This window comes from Pseudophryne corroboree, chromosome 2 (genome assembly GCF_028390025.1).
Source record: "Pseudophryne corroboree isolate aPseCor3 chromosome 2, aPseCor3.hap2, whole genome shotgun sequence".
Taxonomy (NCBI): Eukaryota; Metazoa; Chordata; class Amphibia; order Anura; family Myobatrachidae; genus Pseudophryne; species Pseudophryne corroboree.
Genome location: NC_086445.1, coordinates 85,654,016 through 85,667,393, shown reverse-complemented (window position 1 = coordinate 85,667,393; position 13,378 = coordinate 85,654,016).

Genomic DNA, 13,378 nt, shown 5'->3' with positions numbered 1-13,378 from the left:
CTGCTGCCCTTTGAACTTGCCACACGTGAAGTCAGTTCAGACACTGCCAGCCTGAGTCAGGTCATTCCCCTCATCAGGCTTTTGCAGAAGAAGCTGGAGACATTGAAGGAGGAGCTAACACGGAGCGATTCCGCTAGGCATGTGGGACTTGTGGATGGAGCCCTTAATTCGCTTAACAAGGATTCACGGGTGGTCAATCTGTTGAAATCAGAGCACTACATTTTGGCCACCGTGCTCGATCCTAGATTTAAAACCTACCTTGGATCTCTCTTTCCGGCACACACAAGTCTGCTGGGGTTCAAAGACCTGCTGGTGAGAAAATTGTCAAGTCAAGCGGAACGCGACCTGTCAACATCTCCTCCTTCACATTCTCCCGCAACTGGGGGTGCGAGGAAAAGGCTCAGAATTCCGAGCCCACCCGCTGGAGGTGATGCAGGGCAGTCTGGAGCGACTGCTGATGCTGACATCTGGTCCGGACTGAAGGACCTGACAACGATTACGGATACGGACATGTCGTCTACTGGCACTGCATATGATTCTCTCCCCATTGAAAGAATGGTGGAGGATTATATGAGTGACCGCATCCAAGTAGGCACGTCAGACAGTCCGTACTTATACTGGCAGGAAAAAGAGGCAATTTGGAGGCCCTTGCACAAACTGGCTTTATTCTACCTAAGTTGCCCTCCCACAAGTGCGTACTCCGAAAGAGTGTTTAGTGCCGCCGCTCACCTTGTCAGCAATCGGCGTACGAGGTTACTTCCAGAAAATGTGGAGAAGATGATGTTCATTAAAATGAATTATAATCAATTCCTCCGTGGAGACATTGACCAGCAGCAATTGCCTCCACAAAGTACACAGGGAGCTGAGATGGTGGATTCCAGTGGGGACGAATTGATAATCTGTGAGGAGGGGGATGTACACGGTGATATATCGGAGGATGATGATGAGGTGGACATCTAGCCTCTATAGAGCCAGTTTGTGCAAGGAGAGATTAATTGCTTCTTTTTTGGTGGGGGTCCAAACCAACCCGTCATTTCAGTCACAGTCGTGTGGCAGACCCTGTCACTGAAATGATGGGTTGGTTAAAGTGTGCATGTCCTGTTTATACAACATAAGGGTGGGTGGGAGGGCCCAAGGACAATTCCATCTTGCACCTCTTTTTTCTTTAATTTTTCTTTGCGTCATGTGCTGTTTGGGGAGTATTTTTTGGAAGGGCCATCCTGCGTGACACTGCAGTGCCACTCCTAGATGGGCCAGGTGTTTGTGTCGGCCACTAGGGTCGCTTATCTTACTCACACAGCTACCTCATTGCGCCTCTTTTTTTTCTTTGCGTCATGTGCTGTTTGGGGAGTGTTTTTTGGAAGGGCCATCCTGCGTGACACTGCAGTGCCACTCCTAGATGGGCCAGGTGTTTGTGTCGGCCACTAGGGTCGCTTAGCTTACTCACACAGCTACCTCATTGCGCCTCTTTTTTTCTTTGCGTCATGTGCTGTTTGGGGAGTGTTTTTTGGAAGGGCCATCCTGCGTGACACTGCAGTGCCACTCCTAGATGGGCCAGGTGTTTGTGTCGGCCACTAGGGTCGCTTAGCTTACTCACACAGCTACCTCATTGCGCCTCTTTTTTTCTTTGCGTCATGTGCTGTTTGGGGAGTGTTTTTTGGAAGGGCCATCCTGCGTGACACTGCAGTGCCACTCCTAGATGGGCCAGGTGTTTGTTTCGGCCACTAGGGTCGCTTATCTTACTCACACAGCTACCTCATTGCGCCTCTTTTTTTCTTTGCGTCATGTGCTGTTTGGGGAGTGTTTTTTGGAAGGGCCATCCTGCGTGACACTGCAGTGCCACTCCTAGATGGGCCAGGTGTTTGTGTCGGCCACTAGGGTCGCTTAGCTTACTCACACAGCTACCTCATTGCGCCTCTTTTTTTCTTTGCGTCATGTGCTGTTTGGGGAGTGTTTTTTGGAAGGGCCATCCTGCGTGACACTGCAGTGCCACTCCTAGATGGGCCAGGTGTTTGTGTCGGCCACTAGGGTCGCTTATCTTACTCACACAGCTACCTCATTGCGCCTCTTTTTTTCTTTGCGTCATGTGCTGTTTGGGGAGTGTTTTTTGGAAGGGCCATCCTGCGTGACACTGCAGTGCCACTCCTAGATGGGCCAGGTGTTTGTGTCGGCCACTAGGGTCGCTTAGCTTAGTCATCCAGCGACCTCGGTGCAAATTTTAGGACTAAAAATAATATTGTGAGGTGTGAGGTATTCAGAATAGACTGAAAATGAGTGGAAACTATGGTTTTTGAGGTTAATAATACTTTGGGATCAAAATGACCCCCAAATTCTATGATTTAAGCTGTTTTTTAGTGTTTTTTGTAAAAAACACCCGAATCCAAAACACACCCGAATCCGACAAAAAAAATTCGGTGAGGTTTTGCCAAAACGCGGTCGAACCCAAAACACGGCCGCGGAACCGAACCCAAAACCAAAACACAAAACCCGAAAAATTTCAAGTGCACATCTCTAGTGCACACCACCCAGAGCTCCTAAGGTCAATGCTAACCATCATTAACCCTTTATTGGTGCACATGCACAATCACACTGGTGCTGCTGAGCTTGTGCCTGTCCATAGTACAGCCCAGAACTCCTAATACAGGGGCAGCATTAACACTTGATGCACTCTGGTGTTGTTTGTAACTGCCCACAGTGCAACCCAGAGCTTCTAATACAGGGCAGCATTAACCCTATACTGGTACACACTAATGCTGCAACTGGCCACAGTGCAGCCCAGAGCTACGAACAGTGCAGCCCAGAGCTCCTAATAGTAATACAGGGCAGCATTAACCCTATACTGGTACACACTAGTGCTGTAACTGGTCACAGTGCAGCCCAGAACTCCCACAGTGCAGCCCAGGGCTCCTAATAATAATACAGGGCATCATTAACCTTTTATTGATGCACACTAGTGTGTGACATCATTGCTATAATACAAGAGCAGTGATTTGCAGCAGAGTGTAAAAAACATATTTAAAAAAAACACTGGTGTGTTCTGTGCCAGGCAGTGGCTCTCTGTTACAATAATGCTTAGTAGGTACCGTGCCACAGCATTAATACTATGGGGGTAATTCAGAGTTGATCGTAGCAGCAAACTGTTAGCAGATGGGCAAAACCATGTGCACTGCAGGGGGGGTAGATATAACAAGTGCAGAGAGAGTTAGATTTGGGTGGGTTATATTGTTTCTGTGCAGGGTAAATACTGTCTGCTTAATTTTTACACTGCTATTTAAATTTCCGTTTGAACACATCCCACCCAAATCTAACTCTCTCAGCACATGTTATATTTGCCCCCACCCCCCCTGCAGTGCACATGGGGGGTAATTCCAAGTTGATCGCAGCAGGAAATTTTTTAGCAGCTGGGCAAAACCATGTGCACTGCAGGGGAGGCAGATATAACATTTGCAGAGAGAGTTAGATTTGGGTGTGGTGTGTTCAATCTGCAATCTAAATTGCAGGGTAAAAGTAAAGAAGCCAGTATTTACCCTGCACAGAAACAAAATAACCCACCCAAATCTAACTCTCTCTGCAAATGTTATATCTGCCCCCCTGCAGTGCACATGGTTTTGCCCAACTGCTAAAAAATTTCCTGCTGCGATCAACTCAGAATTACCCCCATGGTTTTGCCCATCTGCTAACAAATTTGCTGCTACGATCAGGTCTGAATTATGCCCTATAAGCCCTTAGTGAGTTGCAGTGTGAAGTTGTCATTTGTCAAAATCAAAGTTGTTTTTTAGTAAAACTAGTGTGTTCAGGGTCAGGCAGTGGCACTGTGTTACAATAATGCTCAGAAGGTGCCATGCCACAGCATTAATAATATAAGCCATAGTACGCCAATATTTACAGTACTAAAGGTGGTCCAGGAGGCAACACATTTAAAAAAGGGCACCTGAAATCTAAAAATGTCATAATGGTTAAAAAAAAGGTAGAGATGTCTCCTTTAAAACTGACATAGCAGTGCCTAAAAAAAGGGCACTAAGGTAGTAGAACAAACTGTGTGTTAACAAATCCATAAAGAGAGTCTAGGGGTGTCCACGTTAGCTCTGTGTGAGTCTGACATTTCTCACACTGAACTCATTGAGAAGCCTCCTTCCCATATTTCTGCCCCCTATGGAAATGTGTGGATAAGCAGCACAAGTAAAGATGGTGATGATGACATAATAGAAATTGAGGATGCTAACGTGGAAGAACAACAGGATGAGGGGGATATTTGTGTACTATCTGATGGTAATGAGGATGTAATGAGGATGTTGATGATGGTTAGCATGGATAGTGTAATAATTAGCATTACTGCCTCACAGCACTGAAGTCACGCGTTTGATTCCCTCCATGGCTGTGTGGAGATTGTATATTCTCCCTGTGCTTCAATTCAAAAATATACTGGTAGCTTAATTGGTTACTAGAAAAAAATTAATTCTAGTGTGTGTGTGTGTGTGTGTGTGTGTGTGTGTGTGTGTGTGTGTGTGTGTGTGTGTGTGTGTGTGTGTGTGTGTGTGTGTGTGTGTGTGTGTGTGTGTGTGTGTGTGTGTAAATATATAAGGGAATATAGATTGTAAGCAACACTGGTGCAGGGACTGATGTGAATGGCTAAATATCCTCTGTAAATCACAGTGGAGTATGTGTGCGCTATATTAATAACTGGTAATAAATAATAAATGGTATTGTTTAAGTCATCCACCAGTGGCAACAGTTCTTGCCTATGACAAAAAGAAAGACATTGCATTGCCTGGGCATAGGACCAAAAAAAACACCTATTTCTTGACAACATTTGTGAAGGCTCCTGCTCCATTTATGAGGCCAAAGTTAGTAGAGGCAGGGACATTAACCATCTAGGTACCTCCTCCATTTTAGGTAATTTGCGGCGAGTTCATGAAACTTATTTTAGAAAAAGTATAATAATTTGTAAAATAATAACAAACAGTCCAGTATCAGCTACCAGCAGTTTGGACCAGTTCATGAAATCTCAACTGCCAACACCTTCATCATCATTCTCCTCAGTCAGCCTTTGGCCAATATTGGTGAAGAATATTGTGAGCTGTGAGTTGATCAAAATTTACTGGAAATTACTGGAATCTATTTTTACTGAAGTTAAAAATACTGTAGGAACAAAACAGGCCAAAATTGCATAATTTTAGCTGTTTTTATTTAAAAAAAATGTAAAAAAAATTGCAAAGAATACTGGGGGTCATTCCGAGTTGTTCGCTCGCTGCCGATTTTCGCAACGGAGTGATTAAGGCAAAAATGCGCATGCGCACGATACGCAGTATTTTAGCACAAAACTTAGTAGATTTACTTATGTCCGAATGAAGAATTTCCATCGTTGAAGTGATCGGAGTGTGATTGACAGGAAGTGGGTGTTTCTGGGCGGAAACTGACCGTTTTCTGGGATTGTGCGGAAAAACGCAGGCATGCCAGAATAAAACGCAGGAGTGTCTAGAGAAACGGAGGAGTGGCTGGCCGAACGCAGGGCGTGTTTGTGACATCAAACCAGGAACAAAACGGACTGAGCTGATCGCAGTGTAGGAGTAAGTCTCGAGCTAATCAGAAACTGCTAAGAATTTTCTATTCGCAATTCTGCTAATCTTTCATTCGAAATTCTGCTAAGCTAAGATACACTCCCAGAGGGCGGCGGCCTAGCATGTGCAATGCTGCTAAAATCTGCCAGCGAGCGAACAACTCGGAATGAGGGCCACAGAGACAATACCAAAACCTGTGAGGGTGGTTTTGCAAAATAAGAACCAAAACATGAAATTAACACAGATCTAAAACCAACACATGGGTGTTGGTGTACATTTCTAGTAGAGATGTGCGGTGGAAGCTTTTGGGTTTTGCATTTGGAACTGGATTGGTTTTGCCAAAACCACCCTTTCGGGTTTTGATTTTGGTTTTGGATCTGGATGATTTTTGAAAAAAACAGCTAAAATCACAGAATTTGGGGGTCATTTTGATCCTACGGTATTATTAAACTCAATAACATTAATTTCCAATCATTTCCAGTCTATTCTGAACGGGATACGATCATTAGGTCGACACCACTTAGGTCGACAGTCATTAGGTCGACCACGATTGGTTAACATGCATTAGGTCGACAGGGTCACTAGGTCGACAGGGTCATTAGGTCGACATGTACTAGGACGACAGTTCAAAAGGGCGACATGAGTTTTTCACTTTTTTTTCAATTTCTGAAGTTTTTCATACTTTACGATCCACATCGACTACAATTGGGAATGGTAACCTGTGCTGAGCGCAGCGGTAGTGGAGTAAGGCACCTTACCCAAAGCATTGCGAGTGAAGCGAACCATGAAAGGGGACACAGTGCACTAATTGTGGATCCCCGTCACTTTACGAAGAAAACAACACCAGAAAAAGTAAAAAAAACTTATGTCGACCTTTTGACCTGTCAACCTTGTACATGTCGACCGAATGGCAATGTTGACCTAGTGACCCTGTCGACCTAATGTATGTCGACCAATAGTGGTCGACCTAATGACTGTCAACCTAAGTTGTGTTGACCCATACCCATTATGAACACCTCACAATATTGTTTTTAGGCCAAAAGGTTGCACCAAGTTCGCTGGATGCAGGGCCGGATTAACAATGGGGCGGATGGAGCTGCAGCTCCAGGCCCCCCCATCAAAATAGGCCCACAGGATCAGCTTGGCCTATATATTTGTATAGGCCAAGCTGATTCTGCTAGGTAATGCAAATTGAAACATTATTGCATAGTATGTGATTCTGAAGTACTTTTTTTTAGTTTAGAATGATATAGACCCAGTTAATTTGTGGATTAAAGATTGTTTTTCTAAATTAATTTATTGCCTGGCATTTGAGGGGTGGGGTGTGGTTACAGATTTCAATTATTGGTTTCACTTGTAGTAGTCCTCTACTTAAGTCCAATGGTGTAGGCTGTGCATTTATGATCTAAGCGTGCATTTTTATCAAAGCGTGATAAAATTGACACATAACAGCAGCGTTCCATCAGCGTTCAAACGAAGTGAAAAAGAAGGAAAACAGAAGCACACCAATCTAACAAAACAAAGAAACCAGAGGAACTAATAACAAATGTGAGTCACTTACTCTTCAAACCACTCACCTCCTGATTGTTGCATCTGATTAAATAGCACGGAACTACCTTACTTGGACATTTTATAAACCATCCATTTTACCAACAAATGCTTGTATCTGTATTATTGTAATTTTGTTTTTCATGCACAGCTGCACCAATGCAATCTTACCTACAAACACCTAAAAAATCTTACATAACCACCATTGCTTCTTAAACCTCACAATCTTTTCATTACATACGGTTCAAATACATTTCAACACCCACTTTATCTACGCCTGATTAATTTCATACTAAATCTACACCCATTGAGCCGACACTGCTTTTCTCATCTGCATTTCTGCATTTCTTCAACTCTGCATTCCTTACAGCCTCCACTCCTACTTCCACTTTCCCTCAACCTATTTACCTACTAAACACTATGTCAAGGCTTTCTTATACTCCCCACATTACTCAGTGTCTACCTAATCATGTGTCTTTATCCTTCCCCCCTAGTCTCCTACACCTCCTCCTCCCTCCCCTCCTCTGTCTCCCCTCCATCTCTCTGTATTATTTCCCCTCCTTTCCTGTTACCCCACTTTCACTCACCTCTGCCCCATGGTCCTGCTACCCCACAACTCAGCTCTGCTCCCTCTCTCCCTTCCCTGTCACCTCCCCACACCCCCATCCACATCACGCTGACCTCCCTCCCTGCCCACCTCCTGCAGTTTCTCCTCCTAGCTCTGGCACCAGCACCATCACTACTCTCTCATCATCCCTGCACTCAAAGTTAATCTCTCCTCATCGCTACAGCATCCTTGATAATCTCATTCACATCTCTCCCACAAACTCATACCCCCTATCCTGTGCCCCATGGAATGCCAGATCTGTTTGTAACAAACTGGTCCCCACTCATGACCTTTTCATTTCCAACTCCCTACACCTACTGTACTAGCCATTACTGAAACTTGGATTACGCCCTCTGACACTACTTCTCCTGCTGCTCTCTCTGCTGGGGGCCTCACATTCACACACACACCCCGACCTGGGGGTCGCCATGGGGGTGGTGTTGGGGTCCTTTTACCTTCTAGTTACTCCTACCAACTCATGCCACCAGAACCATCCCTTACATTCTCTACATTTGAGGTCCATACTATACGCCTCTTCCAACCAGTCCATCTTAGAGTAGCTGTCATTTACCGCCCCCCTGGCGTTGCTTCCAAATTCATCGATAACTTTGCTTCCTGGCTTCCTCACTTCCTCTCTTCTGACATTCCTTCCATTATCCTAGGCGATTTCAACATCCCTATTGACATCCCCTCACAATTCCCTGCCTCTAAACTCCTTAACCTCACCTCTTCACTTGGTCTCTTCCAGTGGACCTCCTCACCCTCCCATGTGAATGGGAGCTCACTGGATCTGATCTTCACTCACCGCTGTGATATTTCTGATTTTTCCAATTCCCCATTTTCCCTCTCTGACCACCACCTGCTCTCCTTTAACCTATCTCTCTCGACTTCCCTATTTCTACCTCCCAAGGCTACCATCACTAAGCGTAACATTGAGGCTATTGACACCACATTCCTTTCCTCCCTGTTTGACTCACTTCTCTCTCCTATTCTCTCTCTCTCATGCCCTGAACAAGCCACTTCCATATACAATGCATCCCTTACTTCTGCTCTTGACTCTGTTGCTCCACCAACCACTATTCACCCTCGCAAATTAACACCTCAACTCTGGCACACCAAATGCACCAGATATCTGCAAAAATGCTCACGTACTGCTGAGCGACACTGGAGGAAATCACGCTCTAAGGCAGACTTCCTCCATTTCAAACTTATGCTCTCATCCTTCAGTGCTGCCCTTTCTCTTGCTAAACAGTCATACTTCAAGAACCTCATCTCCTCCCAGTCTTCCAACCCCCGGCGCCTCTTTGCCACTCTCAACTCACTCCTCTGCCCACCTCCACCTCGTTTCCCTTCCTCACTCTCTGCTCTTGACTTTGCCACTTACTTCACATCCAAAATTGACTCCATACGTAAGGACATCACATCACACCAGACCATCAGTAACCAGCTTTCCCCCATCCCTTACCACCCCTCCCCATCCCTCCCACCTACTCTGACCTCTTTCTCCCATGCAACTGGAGAGGAAGTCATGGCCCTCATTCGTTCCTGTCCCCTCACCACCTCCCCACTTGACCCTATCCCCTCCCGCCTCCTCCGCTACCTCTCTCCTTTTGCTTGTTCCCATCTTTCCCACCTTCTCAATCTCTCCCTCTCATCAGGCACTGTCCCCTCTGCCTTCAAGCATGTACTCATCTCTCCTATTCTTAAAAAACCTACCCTTGATCCAAACATCTCTCTCCTCCCTTTTGCCTCCAAACTCCTTGCGCGTATTGTCTACAACCGCCTTTCTTCCTTTCTTTCCTCACACTCACTACTTGACCCATTCCAGTCTGGCTTCTGTCCTCTCCACTCCACTGAAACTGCCCTTACAAAAGTATGCAATGACCTCCATGCTGCTAAATCTAAGGGACACTACTCTACTTATTCTACTTGATCTGTCTGCTGCTTTTGACACTGTGGACCATCCTCTCCTACTGCAAATCCTTCACTCCATTGGTCTGCGCGACACTGCCCTCTCTTGGCTGTCTTCCTACCTCTCTGACCGTTCATTCTCTGTCTCTTCTCATGACTCCACCTCCCCCTCACTTCCACTAACTGTAGGTGTACCCCAAGGTTCTGCCCTTGGTCCTCTCCTCTTCTCTCTCTATACATCCTCACTAGGTAAGCTCATTAGTTCTTTTGGTTTCCAATATCATCTCTATGCTGATGACACCCAAATCTATCTTTCCTCTCCAGACCTCTCCCCTGCTCTCCTCACTCGTATCTCCAACTGTCTCTCTGCTACCTCTTCCTGGATGTCCCAGCGCTTTCTTAAACTTAACATGTCTAACACCGAACTGATCATCTTTCCTCCCTCCCACATAACCTCACCTCCTACAATCTCATTATCTATTGATGGCACTACTATCTCCTCTCCAAGTGCGCTGTCTTGGAGTTATCCTTGACTCCTCCCTCTCCTTCAAACCACACATTCAGCACCTCTCACAAACCTGCCGTTTTCATCTAAAAAATATTTCCAGGATCAGACCCTTTCTGACCCAGGATGCTACTAAGACTCTTATCCACTCACTGGTCATCTCCAAACTGGATTACTGTAATCTCCTCCTGGCTGGCATTCCTGACAAACACCTCTCTCCACTCCAATCTATCCTCAATGCTGCTGCCCGGCTCATTTTCCTCACCAAACGCACTACGTCTACCTCTCCTCTTTTACTAGACCTTCACTGGCTCCCCTTCCCTTTCAGAATCCATTTCAAGCTTCTCACACTCGCTTACAAAGTCCTCACACACTCCTCTCCCATCTACATCTCTGATCTTATCTCCCTTTACATTCCCACATGTACTCTTCGCTCTGCTAATGCACGACGACTTTCCTGCCTAAGGATTACCTCCTCCCACTCCTATCTCCAAGATTTTTCGCGTGCTGCACCACTTCTCTGGAATTCCCTACCTCTCCCCCTCAGACTCTCCACCTCTCTACAAAACTTCAAACGGGCTCTCAAGACCCACTTCTTCACCAAACCCAGCCAAATCTCATCCTAACCCTCTGTTATACACTCTCTATGTACCCCATCTGTGTCACCCATTGTCTGTCTACCCCTCCCCTTTAGAATGTAAGCTCTCATGAGCAGGGCCCTCTTCCCTCATGTGCTTATCCTTTCTTACTTTAATAATCTTCAACTGCATCAACTCCAGCAGTCTTCTGCCACCTGATACTTATTCCAGTGTCATCTGCTGATGTAACTATTTTTATTTACCCTGTACATGTCCTATACTGTCATCAACTGTAAGTTGCTGTTTTCCTGTTTGATTATTTATGTACTCTGTAATTGGGCGCTGCGGAACCCTTGTGGCACCATATAAATAAAGGATAAGAATAATAATAATAATAATAATAATAATATGGGTTTATCAGGAATTTCCTTTCTTAAAATAGGGTCCTCTTTTAAGATTTTCCAATGCTTTCTAAAAATGGACTCAATCTCTCTATGTTGAATACTAAAATCACTGATAAAATTCCACGTTTGGACTTATCATTCACCTGATCTTTCTTATTACCATCTATCAAGGACTTCCTATCTACAGATTCAACACGTGCTTTAGAACACATTAGGTCTTCACTCTTATAGCCTTTTTCAAGAAATCTCTCACTCATCTCTACAATTTGTTGTTTGCACACTGTTTCTTTTGTACAGTTGCGTTTCACCCTTAAAAACTGTCCGTAGGGTATACCATCGAGCCAGTTTTTGTGGTGGAGGCTACTCCTCTCTATATAGCTATTAGAATCTGTTTCTTTTCTATATAGTTTCATGAAGAGAGTATTGTTCTTAACATAAATACACAGATCTAGAAAAGTGATAACAGTTTTACTAATGGAAAAAGTGAGGTTGATGTTATAATCATTGGTATTCAGAGTCCAACAATACTTGTCAAGATTTTCATCTGTTCCATTCCAAATGAACAGAATGTCATCTATAAAATGTCGCCAGGACACCAGACCCGCCCCCAGCTGGTCATCATGCCAGACCATAGTTGTTTCCCAATAGGCCATAAACAAATTGGCATAAGTGGGGGCGAATCTGGTGCCCATGACAGTACCAACTATCTGAATAAAATATGATCCCCCAAAATAAAAAAAAATGTTCGTTAAAATAAACTTAATACTTTTTAAAACAAACAACATAGTTGCCCCTGAAAGTTCAGACTTATCCAAAAAATAGGACACTGCCTCCAGTCCCTTATCCATCTCAATTATTGTATAGAGTGTGGACACATCTGCACTTACTAGAGTAAAATTCTCACTCTATAGTATTCCCTCGATCACTCGTAACACATCACTTGTGTCCTTAAGAAAAGATTTTGTTAATCTCACCAGGGGTTGTAAGTACGAGTCTACAACTGCCGATAGATTTGAAGAAATACTATTTGTGCCGGCCACTATTGGCCTCCCTGGGGGATTCAGGGGATCCTTATTGATCTTGGGTAAAGTATAGAAATTTCGAACAGTTGGAAACTTTATATTAATAAATTCACCTTCGGGCTTTGTTAGCACTCCGCTTTGTATAGCCTCCTCCGTCAGACTATTAAGTTCTTGTACTATCCTTGCCGTTGGGTCTGTTTTTAACTTACGATATGTTGTTCCATTCTCTAGTTGTTTCATAATTTCCTCAACATACTTATCTTATCTTAGGACAACCCAACCTCCTTTATCTGCAGGTTTAATTATTAGACTCTCATCATCTCTTAACGACTTAAGTGCAGAATATTCTTTAAGTGTAATTTGACACTTAAATTTCTTTTTCTTTTTCATAAGTTCTTGTACTTCATTATTTACTAATTTACCAAAGCACTCAATAAAACATCCTTTCTGATTGGATGGGTAAAAGGTTGATTTCGGTTTAAATTTAGAAACAGAGGGAATTCCTACTTCATCATATTCACATTCTTTCCCTTCCTTATTCAAAAAAAACTTTTCACTGTGATCTTGCGGATATATTCATTAATATCAACAAAAAACTCAAAGGGGTCAATCCGACTAGTGGGTGAAAACTTTAAACCCTTTCTTAATACACTTTCCTCTTCTACACTCAAGATCCTTTTACTTAAGTCAAAAATCTTTGTAGTCTGATTAGTTGTTAATTGATTTAAAGGTAAATTGATTCTTTTAGCCCTCTTATTTTTCTTCCCTCCTCCTCTCTTACCTTTCCTAGTCTGTTTTACTCTTTTCATCACCTTTTCCACCTCCTCCCCATCCTGAGATCCTGATCTAAAAAAGGAGAAACTTGATCCCTTCTCCTGTTTCTTATGTCAAAACGATTTCTCTCAATCGGTATCCTAGAATTTTCTTGTAATGGATATTCACTGTTTAGGTATCTATCATTTAGTCTACTATTCTCCTGCCGAGGGAATCTCCCAAAATTCCTTTGGGTCTTAGGTTGTCTCTCCCCTCTATTTATTCGATTACTATTGTTTCTCCGCTCTTCTTGTCACCATTCTGTGCCTACATTTCAATTTCCAAATCTAATAGGCCTTTTTTGTTGTAATCTCACTTCCTCAGGTTGTTCATCTAGATGTCCTTCATCTTGCCTCTCAAGTATAATAGATTTTTTTCTTTTTAGTCCCATCTATAGTGCCTAGATCTCTAAAATATTTTTTCTGTATATGT